We start from the raw sequence: 25,578 nt of genomic DNA on the forward strand, positions 1-25,578 counted from the left end.
GGGTGTCTGAGGCACAAGAATTGCTTGAACCGGGAGGTGGAGGTTGCAGTGAGCTAAGGTTGCACCAATGAACTCCATCCTGGGTGACAGAACAAGACTCTGTCTCAAAAAGAAAAGAAAAAGCAGCCTTCTTGAGATATAATTCACATATCATACATTTCACCCATTTCACATATACAATTCAGTGATTTTTAGAATGTTCTCAGAGTTGTCTATATGCAAAATGCTGAAACTGGATCCCTTACTTACACCTTATACAAAAATTAACTCTAGATGGATTAAAGATTTAAACATTAGGCCTAACACCATAAAAACTCTAGAAAAAAACCCAGGCAATACCGTTCAGGACATAGGCATGGGCAAGGACTTCATGACTAAAACACCAAAAGCAACAGCAACAAAAGCCAAAATAGACAAATGGGATATAATTAAACTTAAGAGCTTCTGCACAGCAGAAGAAACTATCAATAGAGTGAACTGGCAACCAACAGAATGGGAAAATTTTTGCAATCTACCCATCTGATAAAGGACTAATATCCAGAATCTACAGAGAACTTAAATTTACAAGAAAAAAAAAACCCTATTAAAAAGTGGGCAAAGGATGTGAACAGACACTTTTCAAAAGAAGACATTTCTGCAGCCAACAAACATATGAAAAAATGCTCATCATCACTGGTCATTAGGGAAATCCAAATCAAAACCACATTGAGATACCACCTCACACCAGTTAGAATGGCGATCATTAAAAAGTCAGAAGACAGCAGATGCTGGAGAGGATGTGGAGAAAAAGGAATGCTTTTACACTGTTGGTAGGAGTGTAATTAATTCAACCATTATGGAAGACAGTAGGGTGATTCCTCGAGGATCTAGAACTAGAAATACTATTTGACCCAGCAATCCCATTACTGTGTCTATACCCAAAGGATTGTAAATCATTCTATTATAAAGACACATGCACATGTATGTTTACTGTGGCACTGTTCATAATAGCAAAGACTTGGAATCAACACAAATGTCCATCAATGATAGACTGGATAAAGAAAATGTGGCACATATACACCATGGAATACTATGCAGCCATAAAAAAGGATGGGTTCATGTCCTTTGCAGGGACATGGATGAAACTGGAAACCATCATTCTCAGCAAACTGACACAAGAACAAAAAAATCAAATACCACATGTTCTCACTTATAAGTGGGTGTTGAACAATGAGAACACGTGGACGCAGGGAGGGGAACATCACACACCGGGCCAGGAATAGCAGTGGGTGGGGGGATTGTGGAGGGATAGCATTAGGAGAAATACCTAATGTAGATGATGGGGCGATGGATGCAGCAAACCATCACCATGGCACATGTATACCTATGTAACAAACCTGCACGATCTGCACATGTACCCCAGAACTTAAAGTATAATAAAAAAAAATAAAGAGTAGAACTATAGCACATTGTGAAAATGGTTTGCAAATAACTAAAATTTGGGAAATATTGACTTAAAAGAATAAAAGTTATTATATTACTGACAAAAAAAAGAATGTTCTCAGACTTGTGCAATCATCACCACAATTCATTCTAATTTCATCGTCTCAAAAAGAAAAACTTTAGCCATTATCCCTCAATTCCCCCATTCCCTCTCCCAGTCATAGGCAACCAGCAATCTACTTTCTATCTCAATAAATTTGCCTATTCTGGACATTTCATATCAATGGACTCATACGCTACATGGTATTTTGTATCTGGCTTCTTTCTCTTAGCATAATTTTTTCAAGGTTAATCCATGTTGTAACATATATTAATACTTCATTCCTTTTTATCATGGTAAATTCTACATAACATAAAATTTACCATTTTAACCATTTTTAAGTATACAATTTAGTAGCATTGAGTACATTCATAATATCGTGCAACCATTGCCACTATCCATTTCCAGAACTTTTTCATCCATCCAAAAAGAAACTCTGTGTCCATCAAACAATAACTTTCCATGCCCCCCTCCCCTGAGCCTCTGGTCACCTGTATCGTACTTTCTGTATCTATGACTAACTATTCTAGTTCCCTCAGATAAATAGAATCATACAATATTTGTCCTTTTGTGTCTGGCTTATTTCACTGCACATATAAGTCAAGGTTCATCCATGTTATACCATATATCAGTACTTCATTCCTTTTTGTGGATGAATAATATTCCATTTATAGATATACTATATTTTATCCACTCATCAGTTGATGGACACAGGTTGTTCCTGCTTTGAGATATTATGAATAATGCTACTGTGAACATTTATGTACAACATTTTTATGGAAATATGTTATCATTTATCTTAGGTATGCACCTACAAGTGGAATTGCTGGGCCAAATGTTAACTCTGTATTCAACCTTTTGAGGAAATACCAGACTGTTTTCCAAAGGAGCCACATCTTTTTACAATCCCACCAGTAGCGGATAAGAGTTCTAATTTCTTTATAGTCTAATCAACACTTGTTACTATTTATCTTTTTGATTATATCATAGTGGGTGTGAAGTGGTATCTCATTTTTCATTTACATTTCCCTGATGACTGATTATGTCAAGCATCTTCTCATGTGCTTGTTGGCCATTCATATATTGTCTGTAGAGAAATGTCTATTTGGATCTTTTGCCTAGTCTTCAAGTGGATTATTTGTCTCTTATTAAGTTCTTTATATATGCTGGATTCCATCACTTATAAAACATATACTTTGCCAATATGTTCTTTCATTCTGTGGATAGCCTTTTCACTTTCTTGTTTCATTTGCAGCACAGAGTTTTTAATTTTGATAAAGTCCAATTCATCTATTTTTTATTTTGTCACTTATATTTCTCATTTTTTAGTGTTTCTATTTTCTATTAGTATTTCTGTTATAACTTAGAAAAGTCCAGAGTCTTTTTTTTTAACTGAGAAAACTTAGAAAAGGCCAGGGTATATTTTTTACTGAGATTTTTATATCAGTCACAACTCAAGTGGCTCTGTGATTTCACTATGATTTCAGGTCTCCATAGCTTCTTTGACCACAGTAGTCTGCCTAGCTTTGCCATCTTAGTTTCTCTCATATTTGACTCTCTGCAGAATGGGCTAGTCTAATCTGGGTGACAAGGAGTCAATATTCCTTCTCCCTCCCCCTTCTGTAAAGACTTCCTTCCCGTCTTACAGTTGGCAGAAATGGAGTGAGACTATATCATATTTGAATGTCTTTGCCTTAACATCTAACTAACTTATATACAATCTCTCCAATAACTGACTGCATTTTGCCTATGGAGATCTACTATAGTAAGCATTCTGTAATACTTAGCTATGATGTCAGCTGTTAGGCCCTAGCAACCTGTACTTTTTCCGAATAGCTTAGAGAATAAAGAGCAAAAGAATTCGTCAGAGCTGATTAGTATAAAAATGTGCCAGAACAATATTTTTACATTTAAAAAAATGTTAGATGATCTCTAAGATTCCTCTCGGCCATGAAATTATATTAATTTTGAGCAGTTAAAGTTATTTCATAAAAACTATTTAACATATCTGATTTACTTATTCTAGACTAAACAATCCAAGTGCTGTAATAAAGATCTCAAGCTATGTTCTAAAAAACTATCATTGATTACATTCCTGCTATATTCCAGGCACTGTGGTAGGCACTCTAATCCTCACATCATCCCTGCACATGAAGTGGAAGTTATTCTCATTTTACATATAGACACGAATAACAACCTCTGATATGTTAAATAATTTGAGCAGAGTTACAGGTAATGTAGAAAGATAAGAACAAAATAAAACTTTCCTTGTCTATTTTGCCCCTCTGTGCAGGTGTTCATTTTGTCTTTTTGATGCTTCCAGACCTGATCTCAACTTTAAAGTGTTTGTGTTGACCTTTTCTTGCCTGAGCCTTGGGCAGGCTGGGCTTTCTGTAGAGCTACTTGACTGGAAGCTTTTTCTAGCCACAAGCATTCCACTAGGGTTTGGGACATGTGCTCACTTTGCTGTCTCTTAGTAGAAAAACTTAAAATAAATTTTTAAAGTGAAAATTTAGAATCTTAGTAAAGGCATAAGACAGAGACCCACCCCAAACTGCTGTCTCAGTGGGGTACATCTCTCTTTACCACTAGATCCTTTTATGTCAATAGGATAGGACCTTGGACATTATTGCCAATGGCATACAGTATCACTATAGTATGACTGAAAGTTTGGGTACTATTTCTCCACTCCTACACCACAAAAGTAATCTTGTACCATAGAAACAACCGTGTACTGTAGAATAGAAATGAGCAGGAAATGTTTAGTTTGCATTGCAAAATTTTTTAAGTTTTTTTTTTTCTCTCTTTGACCATCTTGGGCTTCTACTCTGGGGACTAGTGATCGTAAGTAATTATAATATCAAGATGAGATGATGATATTATTCTTTTTCTTTTCCAAGTAAATGATGGCTCTTTGGCCCATAAGCTGTAACATACATAAGTAAAGGGGTTAAATTTAATCATGCAAGAAGCAGGAAACAGCCATTACATGGTCAAGTGGGAGAAACATTAGTTGAATACAGACATAATTGTTAGAAGTCAGTCACATTCTGTAGAAGCTTTTTCTGACTTATTAAATACCAACTTTGTGCCCTCACTTTATGTGCTTTAGGTCATTGAATTCTCATAACAATCCCATATAGTTGGTGTTATTATTCTCATTTTATAGACAAGCAAACTATGGCTCAGAAAGATTGGGTACTTTGCCCAAAGCCACACAACGAGTGAGTGGCAGATGCAGACACTGAACCAAAATCTTTTTTACTCCAAAGTTCTTTTACCTCCAATTGACTTAGAATGATCAGATACTTGCTTTTTTTCCTTGTAGTATCCGGTGTTATGATCAGCCTGGTGCTAGTAATGCAGCAGCATCTGAAGCATAGCTATTTGAGGAGAGAGGAGGGGAGCATTTAAGGACCAGAAAATGGCATCTAAGACAGGAGTTGTCAAGTGGAGATATGGGGCCTCTCTCCTGAAACCATGAATTTAAAATTATATACTTTACACTAAGGATTCCAACAAGTAAAAGTCACTAATATTTAGAGTTGAAAGTGTTAGTGTGGGGAAAATGTTGCTGCCGTTACTTTTGAGACTTAGAGCAGCTGCTATTGCAACCTCCAGGGTACCCTACGCCCACTAGTCTTACTTTTACTTTACAGTAACTGTGAATGGCAAATCTTGTTTTAGGCACAAGGAATAAAGTTTCCCTGCCACTTACATCTTTCTCCCAAGAAACACAAAGAGCTTTAGAAACCTACAAAGGACCATTGCATAGAAAGAGAACTTGGACCATACCAAGAGTCATTAGTTTAACATTCCACACATTTTGAGTGAAGTTGAGAAAGGCACCTTGCATGCCTTTCCATAAACCTACTAAACCTCCGTCTCTTCAAGTTTCTTTAGACTCTGTTTCACTATGGTTTATTCCTTAAATCACTGCTACTGTCAGAAATCACCTTAGATATCCAGAAATTCACTTTTGAAGATAGTGTGTGTCCTGTTGATTTTTTTTTCTTAAAAATAAAACAGAGGACTTTCAATTCCACCAAGATGGAGAAACCCCATTCCTTCTATGTCCTCCCTCTTACAACTAAAACACTCTGGATATAACACAACAAACAAGACTGAGTAGTGGAAAGAAAAATGAAGACCACCTTGGAAGTTGAAGAACCAGTAGTGGGCTCCCTGGGTTTCCTTTTTGCCTCTCACATATCCCAGACAGGCACTGCAGAAGCCTCCAATTCATAACTACCACTAAGCACAGACAAAAAAAATGCTTTAAGAAAAGCCTGTTTCCTGTATCAAAAAAAAAAAAAAAAAAAGAGAGAGAGTGAAAGGGTCACTTTACAGCAAAAATCTTTTTGAACATACTTTTCCTACTCCAGCCTAACAATAACGGAAAAAGTTTTACCCTCCCCACCAGCCTATGGTTTCAATGGGACCTACCAGAAGTTAAGCTTCTATTCCATTTCTTCCCCCAACAAAAGCAGACAGCTTGCTCTTAATCCACTACCAGGGCATTGTTGGCAGGACTGAGCAGACAGCTCATCGTCTCTCCCCCATCTGTCAGAAGCAGATGGTGCTCCTATTCTCCTGCCAGAATAATGCCAACCCAGTCCAATGGCAACCTAAGCCACCACACCCACCAAGCAGCAAAGAGAATTGACTCAGTATAAGGTAGGGCTAGTTGCCACTAGACTTCACCCCCATCTCATGTCAATGAGGCCAAATGGGGGTAAGAGGTTGAGCTTCCACCCCTACCTAGCATCAAAAAGACCGAACAAGGGCCTGCATGTCAAAACTAGTAAGCTCATTATGTTAAGTGAAATAAGTCAGGCGCAGAAAGACAAACTTCACATGTCCTCACTTATTTGTGGGAGCTGAAAATCAAAATAGTTAAACTAATGGAGATAGAGAGTAGAAGGTTGGTTACCAGAGGCTGGGAAGGATAGTGGAGGGCTGAGGGGAGAGTGGGGGTGGTTAATGGGTACAAAACATAGTTAGAAACAATAAGACCTAGTATTTAATCATACAACAGAGGGACTATAGTCAATAATAATTTAACTGTACATTTGAAAGTAACCAAAAGAGCATAAGTAGATTGTAACACAAAGGATAAATGACTGAGGGGATGGATATGCCATGTTCCATGACATAATTGTTTCACATTGTATGCCTGTATCAAAGTATCTCATGTACCCCATAAATATATATATGTACTATGTACCCACAAAAATTAAAAATAAGTTTTTTTTAAAGACTAGTAAGGGCCAGGCGCAATGGCTCATGCCTGTAACCCCAGCACTTTGGGAGACCAAGGTGGGCAGATCACCTGAAGTCAGGAGTTTGAGACCAGCCTAGCCAACATGGCGAAACCCTGTCTCTATTAAAAATATAAAAATTAGCCGAGCATGGTGGCAGGTGCCTATAATCCCAGCTACTCAGGAGGCTGAGGCAGGAGAATTGCTTGTACCCAGGAGGTGGAGGTTGCAGTGAGCTGAGATTCGACCACTGGGCGAAAGAGTGAGACTCCATCTCAAAAACAATTTTTTAATTAAAAATAAAATTTAAAAAAAAGGACGCTACTTTTCCCTCAGCCCCTAGTGTTAGGGAGGCCCAGTGGAAAGCTGAACCTACACACCCACCTAACAGCAATGAGACTGAAAGAGGCAGTGTGAAGCAAGGCTAGTCAGCACTCCTATTCCCACTGCCCTGGTGTCAGCAAGGCCCAGTGAGGAACTGAACCACCACCTCCAATCAGCATCAGTGGGTCCTAACAAGATAATGAAAGGTAAAGCTAACTGGCAATCTGCTTCTCCCCATTTCATCCCCTGATGCCAGTAGGGCCTGGCAGCAAACTGAGCTTACACCTGCATTCAGAGATAACAAAAGCCAGAAGCCTTCTCAGTCATTGCCCCACTTTCACTCCATCCATTTGCAACAGGAAAGTATGAGTCAATGCCCCACTTTGTTGCCAGGGTCATGTCAGCAGGACATAGCAGGAAGCTGTACATACTTGGCCCTCACATTATACCTTACATAGGAGTTTCCTGCTTTAAAAAGAAGATTAAATAGAATCCACAGTTTCATCATATATAATAGTATCCAAAATTTCAAGATTAAAATTGAAACTCACTAATCAGAAAAGACAATCAATGGACACCAACACCAAGATGAATCAGATTTTATCTGACAATTATAAAACATCCATAGTAAAGTCCATTAAAAAAATTATCTAACAAGCAATTGCAAATTCTCCTGAAACATATATATATAATCTCAGCAAAGAAATAGAAGTCATAAAAATAAGCCAATAAAAATTATAGAACTGAAAATTACAATAACCGCAATTTTAAAAGTTGGCCAATGAGCTCAATAGTAGAGTGGAGATAACAGAAGACAGAATCCATAAACTTGAGGACAGATCAATAGAATTTGCTCAGTCTGAACAACAGGAAAAATTATCAGAGTCTCAGGGAACCTGTGGGATAATAACAAAAGATCCAGTATTCATGCCATCAGTGTCTAAAAGGAGGGGAGAGAGAAAGAGGTTAGGCTTTCTACTTTTTTTATTTTGTGTATGTGTTCATAGTTATTCATTGAAGCATTCTTATGATGGCTACTTTAAAAATATTTGTCATATAATTCTATCATCTCTGTCATCTCGGTGTTGGCTTCTACTAATTGTCTCTTTTTTAATTCAGTTTGAGATATTCTTGATTCTTGGTTTGATGGGTAACTTTTTATTGAAACCTTAACATTTTTCTATTTTGTTTTAATGTTCTCAATCTATTTGAACCTGCTTTAATTAAAGCTTTTTGTGACACTGCTCTAGCAGGCATGGGGGGTTGCCACCTCATTACTGCCTGGTAGAAGTAGAAGTGTAGGTCCCACACTTGATCTCCTCTGACACCTGAAGGAGAAAAAGCTTCTCATTACTGCTAGCTTGGAGTAGGAATGCCAGCGACCTATAACCAGCTAACAGTAACTAGACCAATTCCAGCTGCCAGAGTCTGGTTATCTGCCAGGGGGGATGAAAGTCCCACCTCTCTTCTTGGTCTTATCTGATACCACATCAGCAGGGTACTTGTTACACCCTCATGAAGGTAGAGTTCTAGGCTCTCCACTTGGCCTTTGTTGGTTGTTTGTGTGAATGGGGTGGGGCCACAGAGTTTTTTTCTGTAGTGTTCGGCTAGAGTAAAAAGGATATTATCTAAAAGTTTTCTCTCATGCTGGGTTGCTCCTTTTTTGGTCTTTTGGCTCAAGAGAGCAGGATTTTGTTAGGGCTTTTTTTTCTGTCTGCTCTTGTTGGCATTTCTAGGTTGATGGCTTCTTCATTTCCAAGTCTGGGATTTATGAGGAAAAGAAAACCTGGAGAACTTTTTACCCTGTTGCTCCTTGGTCCCAATGGTCAGTCCATTTTCTCTGTTCTTCAGATTGAGTAAACTATATTCATCTGTCTTTGACTTTGTTGTTTCTATATTTTATCACCTCCACTTTATACTTGAGCCCATTTAGCAAGTTTGTTTATTTTGGTCATTTTAAATTTTAGTTATATAATTTCCATTTTTATTTTTTATAACTTGTATTTTTTGTTTTCTATTTATTCATTAGTTTCAAGGGAATTCATAATTATTGAAGCAGTTTTTGTTGTCTGTTTTAAAACTTCTGTCAAATAGCTCAAAAATCTGATTCATCCCTGTATTATATCAGTTGATTTTCTTTTTTCATTCACATTATTCATCCTGGTTCTTATTATGATAAGTGATTTTTTATTGTATTCTGGACATTTTTAATATTATGTTAGGATATTTTTGACCCTACTTACATCTTCTATTTTAGCACTTTTTAAGTATAGTGTGTCAGTTCTGGCCTACTTTTGTGGGCTATAATTCCAGTGACTATTTCATTTTCTAAGCCCTTGCAATGCTGCTGTCCTGGTCTGCTTCACGCTCTGGCTCTACTTGAGCTCCTGCTTGACTCCTACTTGTGCTACCCATGGGACTAGAAGGTGCTTCCATGGGCCATCCAGTTTTACCACTGGAAGGTCAGGAATACTAGACCTGCAGGACAGAGAAGGTCTTCTCTTGACTATTCTCCAGCCACCCAGAGCTTTCCACTCCATCTCCGCTAGTGCCTGCAGAGGAAGAAATTACCTAATTGGGCTCCCTTCTATTGCTAGGTAGAGGAACAGCAGATTCAGATTCTGTATGAGTCTTCGTCACTAGGTGGACGTTCGGAAATCCCCTAGCCTGGCTCATTTACTGCCATTCATTGGAGGGCCAGGAGGTACCAGGCTTGGGTTGCCTTCTGCCATTGGGTAAAGGTCTGGTGGCAGACACCTGACCTGGATGATCTTCTGTTGCTAGGTAAAGTGTTAGGAGCCAATGGGTCTGGGGAGAGAGTTGGGAAACACCTGGCAAGCTGGCACTGCTGGTGCAAGAGAAGTGTCCTGCCTGCCACTCACTGGTGTGGGGCAGAGGATGGGTTGGCCTACTCAGGTTCCACTGTTGTATTAATAGTTACTTTAAGAAGATTGGGTCCCCTGCCACTGGGTAAAAGTTTACCTGCTAAGTCCTTGTTGGGCTTTCCTTTTACAGTCCTTTGGCCAGAGACAGCAGGCGTTTTTCCCATATTTGTCTGTGCCTGTTGGTGATTCCAGGTTGCAGGCCTCCCTAGCACCCAGTCTGGGATCTATGAGAGATAGAGAGAGAACCCGGGGAACTCACTCCCATGTAGTTCCTCAAGTTGTGATGTCCCTAGCTAGTCCACTTTTTCCTTTCCACTTTTCAAAGCTTTGTGATTGTCTGTTGGATTATTTCCAGGGTATTTAGTTGTACTTACAAGGGAGAAGGCATCTTGTTCCAGAACCAGTAGCCAGACTTACATATATTTTCAATTGTAATAAGTGGCATCCTATTGTCTTTATGTTTCTTCAATGTGCTTTTTTCACAGAATATCATGTTTTGGAGATCCACTCACTTTGGTAAACATACATGTACAGTTTATTCATTTTAAATACGATAGAATTTGCTGTTATGTGAATATGCCACAAGTTATTTATTCATTCTCCTGTTGGTGGACGATGAAGTTTCCATTTCTATTACAAACAATGCTGAAGTAAATGTTCTCATACATGTCTCCTTGTGCACATATGGGGGAGTTTATTTGGGTCTATATCCAGAGTGACATAACTAGGTCCCAGGATATACAGCATGAACTTTATCAAATATTGCCAAATTGTTCTTTAAAATTGTACCAGTCTATACTCTTGCCAAAAAATGCATGAGATATTTTATTTTTTTCACATTTTCACCATAACTTGTATTGATGTAGTCAACATTATTCAGCTCTTTTCCTATAAGTTTGCTTTTGTATCTTCTTTATGAAATCTTTCCCTACACTAAAGTCATAAAAATATTCTTCAATATTTTCTTCAAATACTTTAAAAATGTTTTTTCTCCAATTTAGGCCTTTAGTCTGTGTCTGTAACTTGTTTTTCTGTATGGTCTTATAAAGGAATGTTATTCTGCATTTTCTAATATGGATAGCCAATTGCCCCAACACCATTCATTGAAGAGTCCTTTCTTTCCCCATTTATGATGTCACTTCAATCATGTTTCACATTTCCATATATGTCTAGGTTGGCTCTGAAGTTTAAAAATAAACTCCCCCAAAAAGCCTTAAAAACAAAAAAAGAAATAAAAATAACCCCTCAAAATGAAGGTTAAGTACAATATTGAGTTTAAAATGGGAAACTTTTTATTACAGGTACCCCAAATAAAACCTTAACCTTAAACCAACTTTCATCTAATAAAGGAACTTTGAGGATCAGGGGTAGAGATTAACACTGATTAAGTACCTGTTAACATTGATTAAGTACCTATGATGTATCAGATACTGCTGGTCAATTTACCACCATGGTCATTTTATTTATCCTTCACAACAACTTTGAGAAAGAAAGGATGTTATTCCCATCTTACAGGTAAGAATACTAAAACTTTGAAAGGTTAAGTTGCCTAGACCACACAGGATGGACAGAGCTTAAATTCAGGTCTTTCTGATTCAAAAGAGCTTGGTTTTGTCACTCTACTACACTGCTTCCAAGGAATGCTCACAGCCCTGAACTGAGGAAGATATGACTTGCCCATTAGGAACAGAGTATGTGTTACAAGTATGACAATGCATTGAATGACCAAGTATTCTCTAAATGATGGCTTTACTTGTTTGCACTCCTGACTAGTGCAAAACATCACTCTAAGATGAACTCCTGCTTGCTCTCTCATCCTCTTCTAGTTTATTTATATCTCTATCTCATGCTTCCTCAACTTGAGGTACATAATTTGGTTGTCAGAGACTTTCCTGCTAAGCTCTAGGTAGCATGGGGGAGGAAAAAGTAAACAAGGGGTGGTTAAGGAAGGGCTAAATCACTTATTCCTGTTAACATTTTTGCACAGGAATAGATTTCATATATCAAAGGAACCAAATGTAATGCTGATGTAATATCAGCCCTTGTATTATTTTACCATATTATCACAACTGGATATTGACTTCTTATTAAACTATTGTTTTTTTCCTCCTTTGAACTCAATGCTCATTGCTCCCTAAGACTGTTATGAAGAAGTTGTAGTAAGTGGCAAAAGCAAGAGATATGGTATCAGATAATGTAAGTTTGAGTCCTAACTCTGCTTACTGGAATCCTAGACAAATGATCTTTTCTTCCTTGAGCTTCAGGTTTCTTCTCTGTAAAATGGACACTAACACAGAGTTATTGTGAGTATTAAATAAAATAACAATTGGATCTTTGCTTTGTAAAATAATGTGCAAATGGAGGTGGCACTGTTCTTACTCATCTGCCATTCTCTATAATAATTTCTGTTCTTTTCACATCTATACCAACAGCACCCTGCTAGATGACCCTGATGCAGCAACCCTAATGCCATTGTTCTCAAATTCGTAAGAATCACCTAGGACTTGCTTTGTAAATACAGATTTCCTGGCTCTACCCTCAGATTTTATTAATAGATCTGAGATGAGGTCCAGAAATCTGTACTTTTAAAAATCTTTCCAGGCAATTCTTTAAAAACAGCCAGATAGAAAACATACTTTGCCTAAAACACTTAGTACCATATATACAAAAAAGAATTTCTTGACCCTGAGTGGAATTCAAGGTTAAAGCAGCTTACAGTAAGAGGTTATAAGCCAGCCTTCCCTAATGTTCCAAACTCCTATCCCTCCTAGGTCAAAGAGGACCCAGCCACATGATACCTTAACATTCCCTTCCACTTCTGTGATTGCAGCTGCATCATGAGTCCTTAGAAGCAAAGCCTAGTAAATTAAACCAGCAATTATTGCCATTTAAAATGGTAGTGATTTTAAGAGTTTTCTTTGAAAAGTCTTAGTCAATAGGAGCAGAAGACTATGAATAACACCAAAATATTTAGCTGTCTATTGAAATTTCTTTACAGTATCAAATAAAACAGGAACAGATGCAACTAGATGAGAACTTGGTTAGTAGGTAACAGATTTATTGGACTTGCTCATTTTAAAAATTAAGGTTATAAACAACATATGTCAAAATCCTATAAAACTGCTGTGGAAATCATCTTCCTGGAAAGCCAAAATCCCTGCTAATGTTCTGAATTTGCTTTTCAGAACTGAAAATGACATTGTATACATCTGCAACACCATTTGAAACAATGCTTCCTTGAGACAGAGCTTACTCTGCCCTGGGTGTGCATTTGGTAGCCACCCCAAAGTTTCAAACACCTGGTCTCTTCCCAAAATGTAATCCATCCAATCCCTTGAGAGAAGACAAATTCTCTATTTACAAATACAGGTGGTGTTGCCATGAGTTACAGTTTTCTGGAAGTTTTCATATATAGCTCATAATTTGAAAGTAAAAGGAAATCATATGACAGTGAAGTCACCAGGTCTTCCATCTATCCTGAAGGATAGAGACTTGATGAGAATCTCAATTGGCTGTTTTTCCTTTTACTGTCACATATGCAGGTCTCCTGTTGAATCTCTCTGGTCCACTGTTCCCTCTAATGAAGTCATGTTCTGTGCTCAGGGCAGTAATATCCTCAGAAGCAGATGTCTCCCATAAAGCATGACCTCATTCCTTGGAATGGGAAGAGCCAGCAGTAGACTGTTGGGCTAATGGGTGGGGAGGGCTTTGTTTAAAAATAGTTTTCTTAAATAATGTGTTTAACTTTTTAATAAATTTCTATAAAAAAGCAAATTAGTTTGTTGCTGTTTTTGTTTTGTTTTGTTTTTGAGTTTTTTGTTGTTGTTGTTAACCTCACTCCTTACTTCCAAAAGGGGCAACCACTAGGCCAGAAGGAACGGAGTCCTCACAGACCACAGTCCCTTCCATCCAGTTGTTTGTACAGATGGGTGAAACTTGGGATTTTCCAGATGCTAAATCTAGGCTCTGTATCAGACCCCACTGAATCACAGCCTAGATTTCAACAACCCTTTTTATAATAGCCCTGGAACTTAGAGGAAATAAACCAAAGTGCCCAAGGAAAGTTACTGACCCAGATGCTCCAGCGAATTAGGCAAGTGGGAACATTGCTAGAGAAGAGAAGAGTAGAGGAAAAGAGTAAACCAATTAGAAGAATGCAGTGTGAAGCCAATCCAAACTTGCTAAAGAGGATGGGCTTTCCGGGCTATTCCTGTTCCTTTAGAAAAGTACATGTAGGGCAGTTCCTGAACACTGACTTCTCAAATTATTAGAAATAATCAAGATGAATGGCATCCTGTACTGTCTGACATCCTATCATCAGGGCTTTCAGGCACAGCCCATGTGTTCTAGTATGTTCCTCACTTCTGTTTCTGTCTATGCAGAAGGCGATCACTAAACAAGGTGCAAAGAGCTAATTTCTTAAACATGGAGGACAAAGACCTTTCCATAAACAAGATCCATAAACAAGGAAATATAGTAAGCTAGTTACCATCTGAGTTTGGTACCGGCAATTTGTAAATTTAACCACTATATCCCCATAAGAGGTCCATTTCAGTTACAGCTATGCATTAAAAATTAAGATATGCCAATAATTCTATAAATATTAATTGTTGGTGGTAAATACTGAAATTATATTTCCTTTCCCAACTCCCACATAAGTCACCTTGGCCAGCAACAAGTCCCCCTCCAAATAACTCTTTAAATTTCATCCCCACCATAAAGCCTGATATGGTTTGCCTCTGTATACCCACCCAAATCTCATCTTGAATTGTACTCCCATAATTACCACATGTTGCGGGAGGGACCCAGTGGGAGATAATTGATCATGGGGGCAGTTTCCCCCATACTGTTCTCGTGATAGTGAATAAGTCTCAGGAGATCTGATGGTTTTATAAGGGGAAATATGTTTCACTTGGCTCTCATTCTTTCTCGTTTGCTGTCATATGAGATGTGCCTTTTACCTTCCAGCCTGACTGTGAGGCCTCTCCAGCCATGTGTGCCTATAAGTCCATTAAACCTCTTTTGCTTCCTAGTCTCCGCTATGTCTTTATCAGCAGCAGAAAATGGACTAATACAGTAAATTGGTACCAGTAGAGTGGAGTGTTACTGAAAAAATGGATACCTAAAAAAATGGAAGCCACTTTGGAACCAGGTAATAGGCAGAGGTTGGAACAGTTTGGAGGGTTCAGAAGAAGACAGGAAAATATGGGGAGGTTTGGAACTTCCTAGAGATTTGTTGAAAGGCTTTGACAAAAATGCTGAGAGTGATATGAATAATAAGTTCCAGATGGAGGTGGTCTCAGATAGAGATGAGGAACTTGTTGGGAACTGGCTCAAAGGTAATTCTTGTTATGTTTTAGCAAAGAGACTGGCAGCATTTTGCCCCTGCCCTAGAGATCTGTGGAACTTTGAACTTGTGAGAGATGATTTAGGGTGTCTGGCAGAAGAAATGTCTAAGCAGCAAAGTACTGAAGAGGTGACTTGCATGTTGTTAAAGGCATTTGGTTTTAAAAGGGAAATGAGGCATAAAAATTTGGAGAATTTGCAGCCTGACAATGGGTTAGAAAAGAAACTCCTATTTTCTGAGGAGAAATTCAAGCCAGCTGCAGATATTTGCATAAGTAACAAGAGGCTGAATGTTAATCCCCAAGACAATGGGGAAAACCTCTTCAGGACAAGTCAGAGGTCTTCACAGCAGCCCCTCACATCACAGGCCTTGAGGCCTAAAAGGAAAAAGTGGTTTCATGGGCTAGGCTCAGGGTCCCTGTGCTGTGTGCAGCCTAGGGACTTGGTACCCTGTGTCCCAGCTGCTCTAGCAGTGGTTAAAAGGAGCCAACATAGAGCTCGGGACATGGCTTCAGAGGGTGCAAGCCCAAGCCATGGCAGCTTCCACTTGGTGTTGAGCCCATGTAGTACACAGAAGTCAAGAATTGGGGTTTAGGTACCTCCACCTAGATTTCATAAGATGTATGGAAATGCCTGTATACCCAGGCAGAAGTTTGCTGCAGGGGCAGGGTCCTCATGGAGAACCTCTGCTAGGGCAGTGCAGAAGGGAAAAGTGGGATCAGAGCCCCCACACAGAGTCCCTACTGGGGCACTGCTTAATGGAGCTGTGAGAGGAGGGCCACCATCTTCCAAACCCGAGAATGGTAGATTCACTGACAACTTGCACCATACATCTGGAAAAGCCACAGACACTCAACACCAGCCCGTGAAGGCAGCTGGGAGGGAGTATCCTGCAAAGCCACAGGGGTGGAGCTGCCTAAGACGATAGGAACCCACCTCTTGCATCAGCTGGGTATGAGACATGGAGTCAAAGGAGATCATTTTGGAGCTTTAAGATTTGACCACCCTGCTGGATTTCAGACCTGTAGCCCCTTCGTTTTGTCCAGTTCCTCGCATTTGGAATAGCTGTATTTACCTGATGCCTGTACCGTACCCCCATTGTATTTAGGAAGTAACTAACTTGTTTTTAGTTTTACAGGCTCATAGGCAGATGGGACTTGCTGGACTTGCCTTGTCTCTAATGAAACTTTGGACTGTGAACTTTTGAGTTAATGCTGAAATGAGTTAAGACTTTAGGGGACTATTGGGAAGGCATAATTGGTTTTCAAATGTGAGGACATGAGATTTGGGAGGGATCAGGGCAGAATGATATGGTTTGGCTTTGTATACCCATCTAGATCTCATCTTGAATTGTACTCCCATAATTCCCACATGTTGTAGGAGGGACCTGGTGGAAAATAATTGAATCATGGGGGCAGTTCCCCCCTACTGTTCTCATGGTAGTAAATAAGTCTCACAAGATCTGATGGTTTGATAAGGGGAACATGTTTCACTTGACTCTCATTCTTTCTCTTGTCTGCCACCATGTGAGATGTGTCTTTCACCTTCCACCATGATTGTGAGGCCTCCCAGACACATAGAACTGTAAGTCCATTAAACCTCTTTTACTTCCCAGTTTCGGGTAGTGTTACACACTAGCAATAACCATATTATTTCTAATGAAGGTTACTGGACATATTTTTCTACCAGGGAGAAAAAAAACCACCCAGTGATATCCTAGAAGAAGGGAGTTAGGGTTGGGTGCTGTGGCTCATGCCTGTAATCCCAGCACTTTGGGAGGCCAAGCAGGGCAGATGACTTGAGGTCAGGAGCTCAAAACCAGCCTGGTCAACATGGTGAAACCCTATCTCTACTAAAAATACAAAAAATTTAGCCAGGCGTGGTGGTGGGCACCTGTAATCCCAGTTACTTGAGAGTCTGAGGCAGGAGAATCACTTGAATCCGGAAGGCAGAGATTGCAGTGAGGCCAAGATTGCACCATTGCACTCCAGCCTGGGCTATAAGAGCAAGACTCCATCTCAAAAAAAGAAAAAGAAAAGAAAAGAAAAAGGGAATTAGGCCCAAATCGAGATATTACAGAACGAACAGTTCCCATGTTCCATAAACTGTTATAAAGCATAGAAAGAGAAATAATTTATCTCAGTTCATTTTATAAAATTGGTATAACCTCGATAACAAACCCTTCCAAAACAGCACCAGAAAGGAAACTAAAGATAGCTCACATAAAAATCTTAGGTAACTACTAGCAAATGAAACCATGTAATATATTTAAAGTATAATGTGTCATGACCAAGTAGGGCTTGTCCTAGGAATGCAAAGATTATTCAATAATAGAAAATATCTTAATATCATATTACATCATCAACTCAAAGGATATAAATAATTTTATTACCTCAGATGCTACAAAGGTATTTAATAAAAATTTAACCCTCTTTTCTGATCATTCTTAGTAAACTAGGAATAAAAGGACATTCTCTAATATGATAAAGAATATCTTGGCCTAATAAACAGCATAGTCCTTAATGGTAATATATTAGAAGCATTTCTGCTAGAATTGGGAATAAGACAAAGATACTCATTATAACTGCTGATGTTCAACATTATTCTCGAAGTTCTTACCAATGTAATGGGGCAAGAAATTGAAATAAGCAATATAACTATTGGGGAATTATACAAACTACCATTATTTACAGATGTTGTTCTATAGCTAGAAAACCCAAGAGAATGGATTAAAAAGATATTATAAATAGCAATCACCAAGGTGGCCAGGTCTTATTTGTTTGTATTAAAGATACAATACTAGTATATCCTGTATTCAAACAACATTTATAAGTTGAATATAATTGAAGGAACTGACTGAAAAAGAACTTTCTACAGGCAGTTAACTCCTTCAAGGCCATTTCAGAATCTTGCTGTGTCTTGAGATCATTATTGTGAATACCTATTTATATTGGATAGGTTTAGTTAATTGAGATTTCTGTTTGCTTGAGTTTGGGACAAATGAAGTTTATATGGCTATAGAATTTTGCAAAAAGATGAATTTGTCTTTATTGAGTACCTAGAGAATATCTTATACTTGCTGCTCATGTTATCTTATATAAATTCCATAACAACTCTGTAAGGTAAGTAATAGTATCCCCATCTTATAAATGGGAATGCCCTCAAAGAGATGAAGCAGTTTGCTTAATGTCCTACAGCACTTAGTAAGTGATGGAGCTGGGCTTGAATGCAGTTCTGTGACTTCAAAGACCATGTCTTTTCCAAGAGTGGCTTTCAATTATGTGTTCAATTTCCCTGGAAAGGAACACATAGCTACCAAGACAGACACTGACTTTATGAAGAAGGTGATGACAATACTGAAAACATTAAAGGCAAGATAAATACTTACCATGTTGAAGGATAATCTCAGAAGAATCCAGGTAGTATACCTTTCTTGGGGAAAAAAAAATTGGATTGGCTCTTTCAAAATCAAAGTACTGAGCAGTACCTCCATCTAGGGCAGGCACTAATGTAAATGACTGGAGTACAAACAAACTGAACATCAGAAATCCTTAGTTTGTCCCATGAGAAGAATCCAATATGACTCAAGATAAGCTCCATTCCTGATTAAAGAGACACAACATGCACAATAGCACAATAGCTAGCTATCTTGAATTGTTCTGGGACCCAGTCTAGTGCCATGTTGCATTATGTGTGGTTCTTGATGTAATCACTGTTTGTGGTTTGGCGGGCCAGCTGCTGTGGCAGCACTCCTCCCCAGTGAAGAAGAGCCAGCCAAATGGCTGTCATCACGTGCTTCTGGGAGCAGCACATTGATGCCAGCCATTTGGGCTCCTTCAGCCCATTGAAGGGGTTAACCTGCCCACAGTAAGACAGGGTAGCTCTGATGATTTATGACATGTCCCAAAAGTGGATTCCCTTCTGACTCCTAAGTTCTGCTGAACAAAAAGATTAGATGATAAATTGCCAGTGTAACCTTTACTATGTTTGGTGATTTAACACATCTCAACTACTAAAGCAATCCACTTGATTCATGTGCATACTACTTAAAATAATTCCTTGCATTTGCTTAGTACTTCATACTTTCCAAAGTTGTTTTTGCTTCTATTATCTTATTAATCCCAGGAGCTAGAGATGGAATACTCTGGGATATTCTTACTCTCAGGCTTCTGTTGAGCTCAAGTGAAGGAGAATGGTACTACCATTTACAGAAATGGTGCTCAGAGCTTGTCCTAGAGTAGTGGTTCTCAACCTTGGTCACACATTAGACTCACCTGGGAAGCCTTGAAAAATTCTCATGCCCAGGCCTGAAACCACACCAAATGCATCAGAATTCCTAGTGCTGGGTTCCAAGCATTGAGAGTTTTTGAAACTCTCCAGGTGATTACAATATATAGACAGATTTGAGAACCACTAAGAAGATAAATTCAATCTGAGGCATGTGAGTTCCCGGTAACAGGAATGCATTCAAGTGGCAATGTCACAGTGGTATTGGAGATACGGGCTGTATCGTTCTCCGTAAGGGTTGAAGTCCTGGAACAAAATGTACTCATGAAAGAGTGTATAGATAAAGAAAAGTAGGGGCCTGAAGAGTAACTTTTGATATTCATAGTGTTAAGGTTTCTATCTGTGTTAATCTAGTTTTGTTTTTTTTTCAAAGGCAACATGATTTCATAATGAAAAACAATACATGACTAATCAGAGTCCTTTGTGGAAGGAACTGTGCATATATCTAAAGGGATCAATGGGTGTAATTTATTTAGACTTTCAAAAAATCTCTGACATTCTGCAGCAAAGCTTATTATGCTCTAAGTTATGTCACCATGAACCATGGAATTAGAGGGGCCATCCTATGAAGAGGGCTTGAATGCAGGGATAAAGGTGAGTGATAAATGCACATCTTGCTACCTTGGGAAGCATAAACAGTAGAGTTTCTATAGTAGCTGTTTCTGGTTTTATTAAACATTTTAATATAGTCTGGGTGAAGGAGTTTGCAGTGAAATCTCTAAGTTTGCAGATGATGAATCATTTACTCCAAACTCCCATTCAAAGCTCTGCCACTTACTAGCTGTGTGACTCTTAAAAAGTTACTTAACATCTCTTGTCCTGTTTCCTCAACTGTAAGATAATGGAATTGGACATGAACATCTCAGCTAGAAATTCAGTAGATTAGCTTAACTCAGCTCCCCTCTCTGTGTTGATAATGAAAACAGCACATAATCAAGTTCTTTGGCTGATTAGAGCAATGTTAAAGAGTGACAATTATGGGGTCAAGGACCAGAGAAAGCAATTGTTATACAGAATTATTCACTATATGGAGTTCATTGTAACCAGATTGGCAAAGCACTATTTCTGCCAGCCATCTGCTGGAACACAAAAATAGCTTTGTTATACAGGACTGTCCTTTATAATTGGATTTAACCTGTATGACAGATTTCTTCAACAATAAATTTATAAATCTCTTATATAGCATTTTAGATCTGAGGTTCATAAAATTTTGGAGTAAGAGGTCGCCTAGTCCATACCTATATTTGGCAGGAGGAGAGAGAAATGCAGACAGGTGAAGTGATTCGCCCAAGGTCAGACAGCAAATAAGTCATAGAGCTATATCTTTGGACAACTACTCCAGTTTTCTTCTCCCTACACTCAGTTCCCAAAGCAGTCAGAAATATAGCCAGTTGAGTTCCAGACCAATTTTGAAGCTGTTTGGTTAGCCCTGTCAGGTAGGTATGTGGCTTGATAATGATGGTGATAGAAAATGAATGTGATTATTATAGCTGGTATTTATTGAGTGCCTATGTGTGCCAGCCCTTATGTTAAGTACTGTAAATTCTCATTCAATTCTCCTGACATCCCTTTTCAGGCAGATACTATCATCCCAATTTTCATAAATGAAAAAACTCGTTGAGAGGTCAAGTAACCTGCCCAAGGTTACAAGCTATTGAAGATTATTTATTATAAAACTAGAATTCAAACTGAGTTCTGAAAAGTTAACAAAGCTCATGCCCTTTCCAGAACCCCAGTATTTCCCAAACAGTACAACCCAGAACATTAAGTCAAAAAGAGATAGGTATTTCTTTAAAAAGTGTCTATGATCAAATAAGTTTGGGAAGTGCTGCATTTCATATCCCCCTTTTGTTGAGTCATATCTCCAAGTAGTATATTAAAGGATATGAGAAGTCTTCAATGAAGAAATCTATTTCTCCTTAACCATGTATTTCCCAAACTTTTTTTGACCAAGGAGCCCCATTTCCAATAACATTCATTGATGTCACCCTGGTGCTCTCTAGAACGTAGTGTGAAAAACACTGCACGACCTCCCATTCATCTTTCTGATTATCTTCAGAAACTGTTGCCCTTAGGCCGGCTTTTTCCATTCTAACAACTAAAGCAACCAAAGACTAAGTGTTGCAAAATACTTACTTAGCAAAGATGCATGCTTATGAATTTGGAAACATCTTTGGTAACATGAAGAAACAATACCTCATGAAACTTTGAGGGGCCATTATGCTTCTGAAATGTCAGCAGTTGGTGGGACTCTTTTAGATTTGCCTTAAACACAGTAATATTTTTTAGTCTTTCCAAAACTAAGCCAGAACTGAGCCAGAGAAGTTTCACAGCTGATCATAACTTAAGTTTGTGGAGCCTGAAGCCACAGAGATGGGCCCCTGCTGCAAGGGCTAGAAAGGAAATCCTTGGATAAGGAATGTAAGCCATCTCACATAAGAAATACTTGGGATTGGGATGGATGGGATGAATGAGAATCAACTTGCAGACCCCTACCTTTTCTTACCTTTTTGTCATGCTTAGAGCAGATGTTTAAACTGTAATCTGGGTTCTGAATATGGGCATTCCATATGGTTCTCATTCCAAATTCTCACTCTTCTTTGAAGCTAATGGCTTCCATCTTCTTCGTGTATATTGAGCTTGCCACACGTATTTGTGCATATCCTCTGTTTACAATTCTAATAGTGTAAGACAGAAAATCAAATAAACTCTTAAGATGCCAAGTTTTGAAGATACAAACTGTATTAAAGAATGATTTTCTTTTTCTTGAATAAAATGTTCATTCCTCTACCTCCCCGGTTGCTAGCCACTGCCTTCTCTTTATTCCTTTCCTAACTGGTACTGAAGAAATGTTGATAATACCCAGTTCTCTGGTATTGTTCTCAACAAAAAGGGAGAAAAGCATGAAAGTTAGAAGCCTGGGCCAGGAGCAGTGACTAATACTGGTAATCCCAGGGAGGCCAACGAGGGAGGATTGCTTGAGGCCAGGAGTTTGAGACCAGCCTGGGCAACATAGTGAGACCCCATTGCTACAAAAATAATTTTTAAAAACTAGCTCAGTATGGTGCTGCATACCTGTAGTCCTAGCTACTTGAGAGACTGAGGCAGGAGGACTGCATGAGCCCAGGAAGTTAAGCCTGCAATGGTCCATGATTGTGCCACTGCACTTCAGCCTGAGCCACAGAGCAAGACTATGCCCCAGAAAAAACACGGGGGAAAGTTGGGAGCCTACTACCTGTATAACCAGAGAACAAATAAAATTAAATTAAAATTTATGACCTACTCTATGCACATGACTTTCATTTATTTAGGCCATAAAGTAACTATAAATTGATAGAATTATGCCCATTTTACAAATGGACAGTTTTTTGAAACTATTACTGTTAATACTTTAAGCTTAGCATGACTGTGATTCAATGAAGGCTACAATGAGCTTGGAGTCAGAAAAATCTTTGTTTACTTCCCAGGTTTACCACTTTCTTCATGATTCATTTGTTCATTCAACAAACATTTTTATTGAACAGCTACTATAAAAGAAATTCTTTAGGAACTGGAGATACAGAGATGAGTAATTCATAGCCCTTGCCCTCAAGGAGTTAACGATGTAGTAAGTAAAATGATTATGTATCAGAAAATTGTAATTTGGTAAGTGCAACAGTGTGTTAATGGAACACAGGAGAACTGGTGTCTGTGTTGTAAAGTTTTAAAGGATATGTAGACACTGAGAGAAAGTGAGACTAGAGAAGGGCACTGCAGGCAGAGGGAATGGCATAAAGAAAGGTAAGAGACAAGAGGTATGTGAAAGGTGTGGTGGATGTAGAGCCAGGGCTTGGAGATTCATGTTGTACTACATACAGTGCAGTGTTGCTTTTAAACTAGTGGATATTTTATAAATTTGTTTTTATAAATACAGACTATTTTTAGAATGGTTTTTGTATATAGGAAAATTTAACAGAAATAGAGAGTTCCTGTATACTCCCTTTCTTCCCACCCTTGGCAACCACTGATCTTTTTTTTTTTTTTTGAGACGGAGTTTCACTCTTGTTACCCAGGCTGGAGTGCAATGGCGTGATCTTGGCTCACTGCAAACTCTGCCTCCTGGGTTCAGGCAATTCTCCTGCCTCAGCCTCCTGAGTAGCTGGGATTACAGTCATGCGCCACCGTGCCCAGCTAATTTTTTGTATTTTTAGTAGAGACGGGGTTTCACCATGTTGACCAGGATGGTCTCCATCTCTTGACCTCGTGATCCACCCGCCTCGGCCTCCCAAAGTGCTGGGATTACCGGCTTGAGCCACTGCACCCGGCCCTGATCTTTTTACTATCTCTGTAGTTTTTCCTTTTCCAGACTGCCATATGTTTGGAATTATACAGTATGTAGCATTTTCAGACTGGCTTCTTTCACTTAGCAATGTGCATTTAAGGTTCCTCTGTGTCTTTTTCTGGCTTGATAGCTTATTTCTTTTTATTGCTTAATAATGTTCCATTATATGGATGTCCACAGTTTGTTTAACCATTTACCTATTAAATGACATCTTAGTTGCTTCCAATTTGGGGCAATGATGAATAAAGCTGCTATAAACCATTTGCATGAAGGTTTTTGTGTGGATATAAGTTTTCAACACATTTGGGTAAGTAAACACCTAGGAGCACAATTTCTGGGTCATGTGGTAAGACCATGTGTAGCTTTATAGGAAACCACCAACATGACATCCAAAAGTCAGGCCAAAGTGGCTGTATCATTTTTGCATTCGCACTTGCAATAAGTAAGAGTGCTTTTTGTTCCATATTCTCTCAAGCATTTAGTGTTGTCAGTATTTTGAATTTTAGCCCTTCTAAGAGGTATTTGGTGCTGTCTCATTGTTTTAACTGTTTTCTTATTGTTGTTATTAGAGTTCTTTATATATTTTGGATAAAAGTCCTTTATCAGATATATGTTTTACAAATATTTTCTCCTAGTCTGTGGCTTGTCTCTTGATTCACTTAGCAGTATCTGTCAGAACTTTTTCATTTTAATGAAGTCCAATTTATCAAATATTTTTCTTTAATGGATTGTACTTTTGGTGTTCTATCTAAAAACTCGTTGTCAAGCCCAAGGTCATCTAGATTTCTCCTGTGTTGTCTTGTAAGAGTTTTATGGTTTTGTGTTTCGCATTTGGATCCATTTTGAGTTAATTTTTGTCAAAGTTGTCTAGATTTTTTTGTATAAATGTCCACTTATTACAGCACCATTTGTTAAAAAAAAAAAAAGCTATCCCTTCTCCATTAGAGTGTCTTTGTTCCTTTGTCAAAAATTTATTGACTATATTTGTGTGAGTCTATTTCTGTTCCATTAATTGGTGGTATTTCACAAATACCACCCTATCTTGATTACTGTAGCTTTATAGTAAGTCTTGAATCAAGTAGTGTCATCAACTTTGTTATTATTCTTCAATATTGTGTTGGCTGTTCTGAGTCCTTTGCCTTTCCATATAAACGTTAGAATCCGTTTACCGATACCTACAAAGCAACTTGCTGAGATCTCGATATGGTTTGGCTGTGTCCCCACCTAAATCTCATCTTAAATTGTAGTTCCCATAATTCACTCATGTCGTGGAGGGATTTGATGGGAGGTAATTGAATCATGGAGGCAGTTACCCCCATGCTGTTCTGGTGATGGTGAGTGAGTTCTCATGAGATCGGATGGTTTCATGAGGGGCTTTTCCCCCTTTCCTTGACACTTCTTTCACGTGCCTCCACCTAAGACGTGCCTCTTTTGCCTTCTGCCGTAATTGTAAGTTTCTTGAGACCTCCCCAGCCATGTGGAACTGTGAGTCAATTAAACCTCTTTTTGTTTTTTTAATTTTTTATTGCATTTTAGGTTTTGGGGTACATGTGCAGAACATGCAAGACAGTTGCATAGGTACACACATGGCAGTGTGTTTTGCTTCCTTTCTCCCCTTCACCCACATTTGGC

At 38.6% G+C, this 25,578-nt stretch overlaps 1 protein-coding gene across 6 annotated transcripts in view; it reads left to right on the top strand.

The window, feature by feature from the left end:
• EDA (ectodysplasin A) overlaps nt 1-25,578 on the top strand; it is a 440,412-nt gene that overhangs the window by 372,449 nt on the left and 42,385 nt on the right. The window lies entirely within an intron of this gene.

This window comes from Callithrix jacchus, chromosome X, assembly GCF_049354715.1.
Source record: "Callithrix jacchus isolate 240 chromosome X, calJac240_pri, whole genome shotgun sequence".
Lineage (NCBI taxonomy): Eukaryota > Metazoa > Chordata > Mammalia > Primates > Cebidae > Callithrix > Callithrix jacchus.